Here is a 12,600-nt window from a genome sequence, read left to right as displayed (position 1 = left end):
TAGCCCAGAAACTTAGGATCCCCAAAATATAAGATACAATTTGCTAAACGCATGAAACTCAAGAAGAATGAAGACCAAAGTGTGGATACTGTGCCCCTTCTTAGAATCATGAACAAAACACTCATGGAAGGAGTTAGAGACAAAGTTTGGAGCTGTGACGAAAGGATGGACCATCTAGAGACTGCCATATCCAGGGATCCATCCCATAATCAACTTCCAAACACTGACACCATTTCATACACTAGCAAGATTTTGCTGAAAGGACCCAGATAGAGCTGTCTCTTGTGAAACTATGCTGGGGCCTAGTAAACACAGAAGTGGATGCTCATAGTCAGCTATTGGATGGATCACAGGGCCCCCATGGAGGAGCTAGAGAAAGTACTCAAGGAGCTAAAGGGATCTGTAATCTTATAGGTGGAACAACAATATGAACTAACCAGTACCCTCCTGGAGCTCCTGTCTCTAGCTGCATATGAATCAGAAAATGACCTAGTTGGCCATCAGTGAAAAGAAAGGCCCATTGGTCATGCAAAGTTTATATGCCTCAGTACAGGGGAATGACAGGGCCAAGAAGTAGGAGTGGGTGGGTGGGGGAGTGGGTGGGGGACTTTTGGGATAGCATTGGAAATGTTAATGAAATAAATACCCAATTAAAAAAAAAGAAAAGAAAATGACTTAAGCTGAATATTATGGAGCCATTTTCTCATTTGAGCTTTCCTTCCTTTCAGATAGCTGTCTAGGTTGCATCTGGTTGACAGGAAGGTTGACCTTGTTTGAAAAGGTGCATCTCTAGGGATGGGGTTTGAGTTTTCAAAAGTACATGTCATATCTAGTTAGTTCTCTCTTTCTATGCTTTGTGCTTTTGGATATGGATATAGATTTCATCCATGACTTTAGTGCTATGCCTGCCTGCCATGATGTTCATTGACCCTAGACATCTGGAACTCTAACCCTCAATAATTTTTTTTTATAAGTTGCCTTGGTCATGGTGTCTTTTCTAAGTTATAGAAAATTAATTAAGACAAGTATCAAATATATGCTCTCTGTTGTAGTTAGTTGGAATACTGAACAATTCCTTGCGAATGTTCCTTTTTCCTGTCTATACCATAGTAAACAGTCTTCCCATAGTATTTGCTTCAATTATATTGTGTCATCACTTTCCTATAGATTTCTAGTTTAAATGAGAAAGGAAATGAGGGAAATGTGAAGAAGGAAGTAAAACAACCAAAAACTTCCACCAAACTCTAGCATAGAATGTCAAAATAAACCTTGGAGAACGCATGTCCTCTGATCCTTCTTCTACCCACATACTTATCCCTACATACCCACATGTAGGCATCACATCCATGCTCACTGAAATCTAGATTAGCACTGGACTCAAGTAACTCCAAAGAACTTCAATGCCACCATCTTGTCTCAGAGTCACCCAAATTTCTTAGTTTAGTGAAGCAAATTATCTGTGTTACCTAAACTATACCCTTAGGCATAGGTTTTATGCTATTCTTATGTTGGAGAACTTACTAAAATTTGTTTACCATTGGCCTCTATTCCCTTTACATTTAGTTTTAGAATTTAGTCCAACTTCTTTTTCTTTTACCATTTATTTACGTATTTATTCACTTTACATCCCAACTGTTACCTCCCCTTTTCCCAGACACCCCTTCTCACACACTCATTCCCTCCTACCCTTCTCATCTGAGGGTACAGGCACATCCAGGGGATCACTCTACCCTGGCACATTAAGTCTATGTAAGGCTAGGTACATCTTTTCCCATTGAGGCCAAATAAAGCAGTCCATTTAGGCGAACAGGATCAGGATCTACAGGCAGGCAACAGATTTAGGGACAACTCCCAATCCAGTTGCTAGGGGACCCATATGAAGACAGAGTTGCACGTCTGCTACCTACATGCAGGCATCCTAGATATAACCCACATATGCTCTTGGGTTGGAGTTTCAGTTTCTGAGAAACCCCAAGAATCCAGGTTGGTTGACACTGTTGGTCTTCCTATGGGTTTCTATCCCATTCAGGTCCCTCATTCCTTCCCCTAACTCTTCCATTAGAGTCTCCGAGCTCCATCCAATGTTTGGCTGCAGGTCTCTGCATCTTTTTCAGTCAGCTGCTAGATGGAACCTCTCAGAGGACAGTTATGCTAGGCTCCTGTCTGCGAGCATTACAGAGTATGACTAATATATACAAATACATGTATGTATGCAAATATATATATATATATATATATATATATATATATATATATGTTTCTAAAGCAAGTAACATTCTCTCAGTTTCCTGAATACAGTTAAAAGCAGTGTGATCTCCATTACACCCAATGACCATTATTTGGAAGAATTTTTAATGCATTTGTATTAATAACTTTTATTATATTCATTTTTATTAGCATAGCATTGAAAGTTTTAGGGGATATCTATCAAATGTTTCTCACACAATTTTCAAGTAAATCACATTTAAATTTTGTATTAACCATTAAGTAGTTAGTAAAATTCTGTTTCCAACTCGTGGTAGCCATAATATGTATGGATTAATTTCTGAGTTCAAACATCAGTTTCTTTACTCAAAATAGACACACTTTTCATCTCCTTTTTCATCATCATTATCTCTATCACCATCATCATTCCAACTCTATAGATCATTGTGAAGATTAAATTAGTTGATATATAAATACATTCAAAGAGATATAGCAACTTGTAGGTATTCAGCAAATCTCGGCTACTATTATCATTTCATTTTGTAGGAGAAAGAACAAAAACTTGTGAAGACATTAATTTCTTGTGTCATTAGTTACTAGTTATACAGCAGGGATTGGAAGGGGATCCAGGAACTAGAGTAGACCCATGTCCATAGTTACTATGCAGCTCAGCTATTAGATTGCTTCTCTCTTATAGACAGAGAATGTTTCTTTGTCAGGTCGTTAGGAATGAGGCCCCATTAAAATCTTCAAGAATTAATTATTGTGAACAAAATTTGACCTCTACTGAAATATATGTATGTTTTCTCTAGTCAGGTGATGGAAACGGACATTATTACTTTTATTTTACTTCTGTACCTCACACATAGCAGAAAGATCACTATAAAAGACAATATCCAAAAGCAGTAGTTACATTTTCTAGGATGCTGATAAAATGATATCCCTTCTTTCAATTTCATTTAGACAATACATTTATTTTATTAAAGAAATAGTATGCATACATTTCCTGGTAAAGGTACTTTGAAGAGAAGTCAAATAGAATAGCATAAATAATTAATTCCTATATTAGTAACCTGTAATTATAACCATCTTGCTTAATCTGGGGTATTTTCTGTAGCACACACAGTGTTTGACTGTGTCAGCCTACTATTTGTCTTTAGTGATACAAAGCAGAGGAACTTAGTACAAACACAGCTAATTAAAATTCAGCCAAACATCTTAGATTTTCAAATGGGAAAAGACTCAGGAAATTAAGTGAGCTTCCTGTAGGAATGTAGTTTCAATTCACATTTTATCTGGTATCATATTTTCCTGCCAAAACCATTGTATTACGCTACAATTATCCAGTGGTGCTATTTTACACTTGGGTTATTATTTCAGAAACCCTGCTTCCGATGTCTAATAAGGTTTCCACACATCACTCCCACACCCCAGAGCTGCCTTCAAAGGTCATTTCTTCATCCCGTTCTTTGCTGGCATAATTGCACCTGCCAGGTGAACTGCAAAACAAGTCCCAGGCGCACATGGTGAGTCAGACACTGTCATCTCAGCTGCTTTCCTGTTTATGTTAGTCTTGAGCATTATGGGCTGGGAAGGCTCGGGGGCCATTTCAGAGCTTTTCTTTCTGATAACCAGAATTTTCCATACATTGGTCCTCAATTCCCAATTCCCCATAACAGGAAGTTGAAACAGACTTGATATCAAAGAAGCGAGTTTTAAATGAGCTCAAACAAAGGAAAAAGAAGGGAGAGAGAGACCCCTAACGTTTCTAAAGCATCTCAATTAGAAAAGGGAAGTGTGTCGTGTTCCTGAGATGGTTTTAAAGGCTTGCAACTGACTGCCAAATCGTTTGCTCCCGTCTCCCTGTCATGTTTACATTTTGTGCAATCTCCCCTGGGCTCCCTCTGTTAAAATTCACATTTCCTTATTGCTGGTTGTAGGTCTCACATTAGAACTGAAGATTTCTCTGAGCAAATAGGTGTAGTTATACTTTCCCAGTTACATTTATAATTTAGGGAAAATGTCTTCAAAATTCCATCTTATCCTTGATACATGATATATTAATGTGACCTCCCTCACAAGTTGTCTATCAGCTTGAAACTGAGTATCCGTGTGGAAAGGGGAGTCTCAGAGTCAATGATGCCACCTGTTTCCTGTCACTTTAAAATTTTAAAGACCTAAGAACTTGTATAGACCTAACTGAGCAAAGGTAAACAAGATATTATCCCCAGGGGTTCCATGCCATTGCTATGCTCTTTGTAGCCCCCCAGAATGTGACAGTAGGGTCCTAGTGCTAAAGGCACCTCTCACTTCAGTCAGAGACCATAGAGGAATTCAGCCGATGCTAACCTGGAAGCTTCATCTCCCAGATTTGCACATTACCAGGGCAGAAAATAATCATGTTTTACCCACCTGTGAATTCTGCAAGCTACAATAATGACTGTCCTGGAAAGATCTGCGGTACACTGGTGAAATATTGCTACAAACACCATAGGGATAATTAATGGCTTTCTAATTAAATGTCAGGTCTATTTCACAAAATGAAATCCATTTCACAAAATGCTACTATTATCAGATTGAGAACCTGTTATTAGACAGGTCATAGGCCCTAGTAGAGAATCTAGTACCATTATTCTAGTAAAGGAACATAATATTGAACTAATTTCTAATGACTTATCATTATACTCACTGCTTAAGTCACCGTTATACCCTTGTCAGAGAAGCTTCTGTTTGCAGTAGATGACAATCAACAGAAAGATTTACAGTTGGTCCAAAATACAGAGAATAAAGCACTAAATATGCATATATTCCTCATGCTCACCTCCCAAGGCTTAGTGAACATTTTTGAAGAATGCCAGAAATAATGTAAGAGCTGGAAGCCATATGATAACAAGGAAACCATGTCTTCTGGACTCTATGTAGCAGAACAGCAACATGCATGATATTACAGTACTTATGGCAGTATGGACAGGACCTGCAGAAGTCCAAACAAGAGAATTCCTAGCATAAAAAGGGTTAAATGGGCATGAGGTTCCACCCCTAGCTGAGGAGAACTTGGCAATGGCTGGATTCTTAAAACAGATTAATAGGTTTTCTCTACTAGTATAACCCCTAATAAATCAGCTATACTCCAGTGAAAGGGCATGCATTCACAAATATTTAAGCAAACTGGCCTTGATGGGAAAAAATAAAGATACAAACTTGGGTGAGAAAGACAAGAAGATTGATCTGGGAAGAGTGGGAGGAAGGAAATGGTTTTGACCAAAATTCATTGTATGAAATTCTCAGCTAATAAAAAGAAAGATAGTTGATGTTATAGAATATTTGCTTTGTTGTTGTTGTTGAAATTGTGTGACAACTGAACTTTGGTATCATGTTGTGTTTCTTTGTTTTGTTTTGTTTTTATTCTTGTGGTGTCAAAGTACTCTAGCAAGAACAACTTCAGGGTAAAGAAGTTTATTTGCCTCACAATGCTAGATTATTGTATTTCCCTTGATTTCAGAGAAATCAAGGTGCCAGAAACTTTACACCCAGAGTGAAAAGAGAGTAAATTAATGCATGTATATTAGTGTTCAGCTTAAGTTGTCTACTCTTATATATTCCAGGATACCCTGTAGGGAACAAGATCATTCACAGCTAATGGTTCTTCCAACGTCAATTCACACAGTCAAGATAATCCACCATAGACATGCCTGTCTATTAAAGTTGATAGTGGAGATGACACAATAGCTCAGATAATTTTTGTTCATAGGATTCAAAATTATCCTTGCACATTTTCTAATCCCACTGGGGAAAGGTTTCTGATATAAAAGGCATACTAAAACTGAAAGTGTGTTAGTTACTCTATTCTCTTACATATCCTTATGGTGTCCCCTGAGGTAGGTAACAGTATTCTCATTTTACATTTAAGAAATACATTCAGTGAAAGTGGCTACAGAAATCACACAACTGGGAAAATAGCATCCCTTAGAATATGCCTCCAACGAGCGAGCCTGACTCTAAATCTTATGTTCTTCCTTCACTAATCTGTCAAATTTAGTATTGTATTATTAAAATATTATATAATACTACTATGATAAGCAATATAATAATTTCACACATTATCTAACTCTAAGTTAATTTGGTATCACAATCTCTATAAAATGTATATCACGGTATCAATATAACTATTCAATGAAAAGACATGAATGTTGAAAAAAGATTTTGAAGTAAAGTCTAATCACTAAGAATAAATGAAGATCACTCTCAGGGTTATTATACAGATAATTGAGGTAAATACATGTTTTGATAAACAATAAAACATCCTAATAGTAAGTAGAACAAACAAACAAACAAACAAAAATTAAGAAAAGTAAAGTTGCCCACCTAATTCAGGATGACAAGCAGAAGAAGATAAGGGTTTTTATTTATATTTTTAAGAATCTAAGTCTTGATTGATACCATTTTTAGGCAATTCCACAACCTTTCATGATAACTTAAAAGTCCTAGCTCATGAGAGTTGACTGGTGGGCTTTATTAGTTACTTCCTTAGTGTTTCCATTGCTGGGAAGAGACACCATGACCAGGGCAACTCTTATAAAGGACAACCTTTAATTGGGGCTGTCTCATAGTTTCAGAGGTTCAGTCCATTATCAGCATGGTAGAAAACATGAGAGCATCCAGACCAACACAGTGCTTAAGAAGGAACCAAGCATTCTGCATTTTGATACAAGGGCAGCCAACACAGAAACTCTACTCTTCTGCAGGTAGTGAAAAGGAGGATCTCTTTTCCACGCTGGGAGAAGCTTGAGCATAGGAACTCAAAGTCCACCCCCACAGTGACAAACTTCTCTGACAAGGCCACACCTATTTCAACAAGGCCATACCTCCTAATAGTACCACTTCCCACAGGCAAGGTCTATTCAGGACACCACAAATAATTTTCTTGTGATCAAGTACCTCATAAAACAAAACTTAAAGAAATGTGGATGTTTTGCTTGCACATCAGAGGACTGTGATCCATTGGCAGAGAAGAGACTGTGTCAGGAGCACCTTGGTACACTTCACAGTGATGATGAACGTCAATACTCAACACATTCTCTACTCCCCCCTTTTATTTAGTCTAAGAATTCATCTGGTGGGACAAACCAGTTTTTCACATTCAGAATTAGTTTTCTCTCTCAGGAAACTTCTCTGGAACTGTGTCTCCTAGGTGAGATTAGATACAGCATCAAGTGTGCTTCCGGAGTCCTTGGTAAAAAAACTTAATGAATGTTCCACTGGATACTTTTGTTTTCTGGTTTGATTTCCAAGTTCAATGTTCTCTTTCTTTCAAAATATACTGCACATTAAAAGTACAGATGGAAAATGAGAAGTTTATTGCTTATTCAGAAAGAAATTCAGAGAGTTTAGAGAGAACATTTCTATACACTCTCATTACCAGCTTTCATATTCATACAATCCCTTAAAAGGATTGTCATTAATGGCTTGTCATTAAACTTCTACTGTGAAGAACCAGGTATTCAGCCTGGGAGTAGTGACGCACACCTTTAATCCCAGCACATAGGAGGCAGAGGCAGGCAGATTTCTGAGTTAGAGGCCAGCCTGGTCTACAGAGTGAGTTCCAGGACAGCCAGGGCTACACAGAGAAACCATGTCTCAAAAAACCAAAGAGAGAGAGAGAGAGAGAGAGAGAGAGAGAGAGAGAGAGAGAGAGAGAGAGACCATGACTACGACAACTGTTATAAATGTCAACATTTAATTGGTAATAACTTACTGGTTATGAGGTTTAGTGTATTATGCCCATGGCGGGAGCATGGCAGTATTCAGCCAGCCATAGCAATGAAGGAGTTGAGTGTTAAACTTCCTCCAAAGGAAGCCAAGAGCAGACTTTCTTCCACACTGGGTGGAGCTTCTTCCAACAAGGCTACACCTACTCTAACAAGGTCATCCCTCCTATCAGTGCCAATCCCTAGTCAAGCATATTCAAAACACTACACATAATGTTAGCAGTTCAAGCAAGGACAGTGGTTTTTTTTTTTTTTTTTTTTCTCCCAGTGGCTAGCTTGCTACATTCGAAGCAAACTCCATAAAGAGGTTCTTTGATCCTCATTGTGTGTTCTTTGAAGAAAAATGAGGGTGCTGACAGTAGCAGACATGTCACTGTCATAAAAGGTCTTTTTTTAATAAAACATCTTTAAATGACATATTCTGTAGATCTCTGTTGTTTATAAAGAACATCTTCCTGTGGTATATCAGAATTGTTTGTTTCTAGATAACTACTATTTGCTTAACTTTGAAAATATCTAGGAAACTAAATGAAGCTTCTTTCTCTAATTAGCTAAACTAGTATCTAATGATGACCATAAACTTGATTGACTATTAACTTATATTTCTTAATTATTCTGAACTGTTTGTAATAGCAGCTTTCAAAAGAATTAGAAAATAGCATTGCATTTTTTAAAGATTTACATAGTACAAACCTTATATGAGATTAAACATATACATACTCATACTATGATATAACAAAATATAACCTTAAATTTGTAATATTAAAAAGTCTATAACGAAGTACAAATATTTGTCTTGTTAATGATATTTGGTCTAAAAGTAAATTTAATAATCTCACTTCTATGCTATTATTCTTATATACCATTTTTATAATTTTCCTCCCTTTCCCCCACTTTCCTTTTCATCCCTTCTCCCCTTATTTCTCCATAACACTAGATAGGAGAGAAGAGAGATATAGGAAAGAAAAAGAAATACAAAAAGAAATTTCTGAATCTAGCCAAAATTGTTTTGTTTCCTTCTTGACCAAGACTGTAGACAACTTGAACCCAATACTTCTTAAACAACAATGAACATCCATCACCCTATGATTAACAAAAGCCCTTCCATCCCAATTTTGGGAATGGGGTAGTGTTCTTTTAACATTGTTTCCTGATGCCTTGGGGCATCATTTTCTTTTGGGGGCCAAAAGAAAATTGAGATATTGGCCAGTCTTAACAAAGTTAGCTGTAACATTTGCACTCCTGTCTCTATGTGCAAGACTCAAATGATGTCCTGGATGCAACAGTCTGTGATGAAAGATTATCTAGCTAGCTACTTTGAAATTGTTCTGGACACATATTTTTGAGGAAACAGTATTGAGGCACTTGTTGAGAATGATTAACCTCCTAGGCTAATTGATGTGTTTGGTATCTGGCCTATTCTCCAAATATAAACATTCACAGGTATTATACATTTCTGTATTAAAAATGTATGGAATGTATATTGTACATGACTTAGCTAAAGATGATTCTCTGTTCTTTTAGCTGGTACAGGATCTGTTTTTCTTTATAAGTTTGTTTGGATGGTAAAACCCCAAACATAAATTTTATCCATGCCGTCTAAAAGAGTGGTTATGCTTAGTGGAAGTCCTGGCTAGAGACATTTTCATGTCACAGCTAATCTCAGAGTTGTTCCCATGTAGTGGGATCAGCAGTTTATGTTACATGTTTTTTGGTCTTGATTTCTTTCTTTCCATTGGTGGTCATGATATTCAGGGAGTCTTCCTCTGTCAAATCTAATTTTCATGAGTTTCAAAGAAAAACATAGCTTTTCTTCTCCTGTGGAAACAAATACCAAATGACTTCCCTAATATATTTGATGCTTTCCATTCTGAAGTCATCACATATGTAGGCTTATGTAACTTATCAATCATTTATAAAATTCAGTGTATTTCAACAGCTGTGTTATCTGTCGCATTGCTGTTTAAAAATTTCAAATCAGTTAAGCATTAAGCATCTCTGGGAACTCCTATATACCCCTTCTGTTCTGTGACCATTTCCTTTAAAGTCCTGTTATATCTCTCATTAATTGCTTGTCCTGTAGGATTGTAAGGTATATCTATACTATTATCTATGCCATAAGGTTTAAAAATTATTGCAATTTACTTCATAAATATAATGGATCAGCTTCCATCATCAAAGGTATTTCCAAGACAACTATCATCTCTAGTAAATGTGCAATCTCAAAACAACCTTTTCAGAACTTAAGGCAGAAGCCCGTTGGAATTCTGAATATGTATCAGTAGTATGATATATTACCATATGTAAATATCTTAAAATTTTAAATACTAAAAAGTGAAATATATAATCTACTGTATTGTGTATGTTTCTGGCTTGGTGCTCATGAATTTCTTGTACTTCAATTATGAAGAAGAGTTTTTCTAAATAGAATCAGATGACTTGGTAGTAAGACACAGCAGTTCATGTCCGTTGAGGTTTATAGTATCTCCTCAGATACCTTACCTTCTGTATTTATGGTTTTTTGACCTCTATATTATATATGACATAGTACTTCTCTATTGAAATTCTCAATATTTTTTTCCAGTTGGCACAGTGTTTTGACTGCAGTCTGATCCAGGAAGTCTCTTTTCTGATCATGCATTTATGGTGTTCTAAGCACATCTTAAGTCTACAAAGGCCAACTTTTTCTCTTACTTTGTAAAGTTTTTAGATATGGTTTTACTAAATATATTTTCTATGTTCCATGCTTATGATATCTTTATTTTATAACAACAAAGCATAATTTTGGCTATGTAATTTTGTCATATGTTTTTTTTATTGTGTTTATCTTTATGTAGTTGTTATTTTTATTATGGTCTGGACATTCTAATTCATATTTTATACTTAGCGTCTCATAGTCTGTTCTATTTGATCCAGGCTTTCTGTGAGATATTAGATGAATAATTTTATTTCATTATTGATACTTCCTTGTACAAAATTTTTCCAATTTTTATTAGGTATTTTCTTCATTTGCATTTCAAATGCTATTCCGAAAGTCCTCCATACCCTCCCCCCGCACTGCTCCCCTACCCACCCACTCCCATTTCTTGGCCCTGGTGCTCCCCTGTACTGGGACATATAAAGTTTGGAAGGTCAAGGGGACTCTCTTCCCAATGATGGCCAACTAGGCCATCTTCTGCTACATATGCAACTAAGACATGAGCTCTGGGAATACTGATAAGTTCATATTGTTGTTCCACCTATAGCGTTGCAGACCCCTTTAGCTCCTTGGGTACTTTCTCTAGCTCCTCCATTGGGGACCCTGTGTTCCATCTAATAGCTGATTGTGAGTATCTACTGCTGTGTTTGCCAGGCACCAGTATAGACTCACAAGAGACTGCTATATCAGGGTTCTTTCAGCAAAATCTTGCTGGCATAAGCAATAGTGTCCGCGTTTGGAGACTGATTATGGGATCGATCCCCGGGTGCAGCAGTCTCTAGATGGTCCATCCTTTCATCTCAGTTCCAAACTTTGTCTCTGTAACTCCTTCCATGGGTGTTTTGTTCCCAATTCTAAGAAGGGGCGAAGTGTTCACACTTTGGTCTTCATTCTTCTTGAGTTTCATGTGTTTTGCAAATTGTATCTTGGGTATTCTAAGTTTCTAGGTTAATATCCACTTATCAGTGAGTACATACCATGTGAGTTCTTTTGTGATTGAGTTACCTCACTTAGGATGATACCCTCCAGATCCATCCATTTGCCTAGGAATTTCATAAATATATTTTTTAATAGCTGAGTAATAGTCCATTTTGTAAATGTACCACATTTTCTGTATCCATTCCTCTTTTTAGGGACATCTGGGTTCTTTTCCAGCTTCTGGCTATTAGAAATAAGGCTGCTATGAACATAGTGGAGCATGTGTCCTTCTTACCATTTGGAACATTTTCTGGATATATGCCCAGGAGAGGTATTGAGGGATCCTCCGGTAGTACTATGTTCAATTTTCTGAGGAACAGACAGACTGATTTCCAGAGTGGTTGTACAAGCTTGCAATCCCACCAACAATGGAGGAGTGTTCCTCTTTATCCACATCCTTGCCAGCATCTGCTGTCACCTCAATATTTGATCTTAGCCATTCTGACTGGTATGAGGTGGAATCTGAGGGTTCCTGAACTAAAGCTGTACTACAGAGCAATTGCGATAAAAACTGCATGGTACTGGTATAGCAACAGACAGGTAGACCAATGGAATAGAATTGAAGACCCAGAAATGCACCCACATACCTATGTTTACTTGATCTTTGACAAGGGAGCTAAAACCATCCAATGGAAAAAAGACAGCATTTTCAACAAATGGTGCTGGCACACCTGGCGGTTATCATGTAGAAGAATGTGAATTGATCCATTCTTATCTCCTTGTATTAAGGTCAAGTCTAAGTGGATCAAGTAACTTCACATAAAACCAGAGACACTGAAACTTATAGAGGAGAAAGTGGGGAAAAGCCTCAAAGATATGGGTACAGGAGAAAAATTCCTGAATAGAACAGCAATGGCTTGTGCTGTAAGATTGAGAATCAACAAATGGGACCTCATAAAATTGCAAAGCTTCTGTAAGGAAAAAGACACTGTCAATAAGACAAAAAGGCCA

Source organism: Mus caroli, chromosome 2 (genome assembly GCF_900094665.2).
Source record: "Mus caroli chromosome 2, CAROLI_EIJ_v1.1, whole genome shotgun sequence".
NCBI classification, from domain to species: Eukaryota; Metazoa; Chordata; class Mammalia; order Rodentia; family Muridae; genus Mus; species Mus caroli.
The sequence above is the reverse complement of the archived record's forward strand: the minus strand, read 5'-3'. Positions refer to the sequence as shown.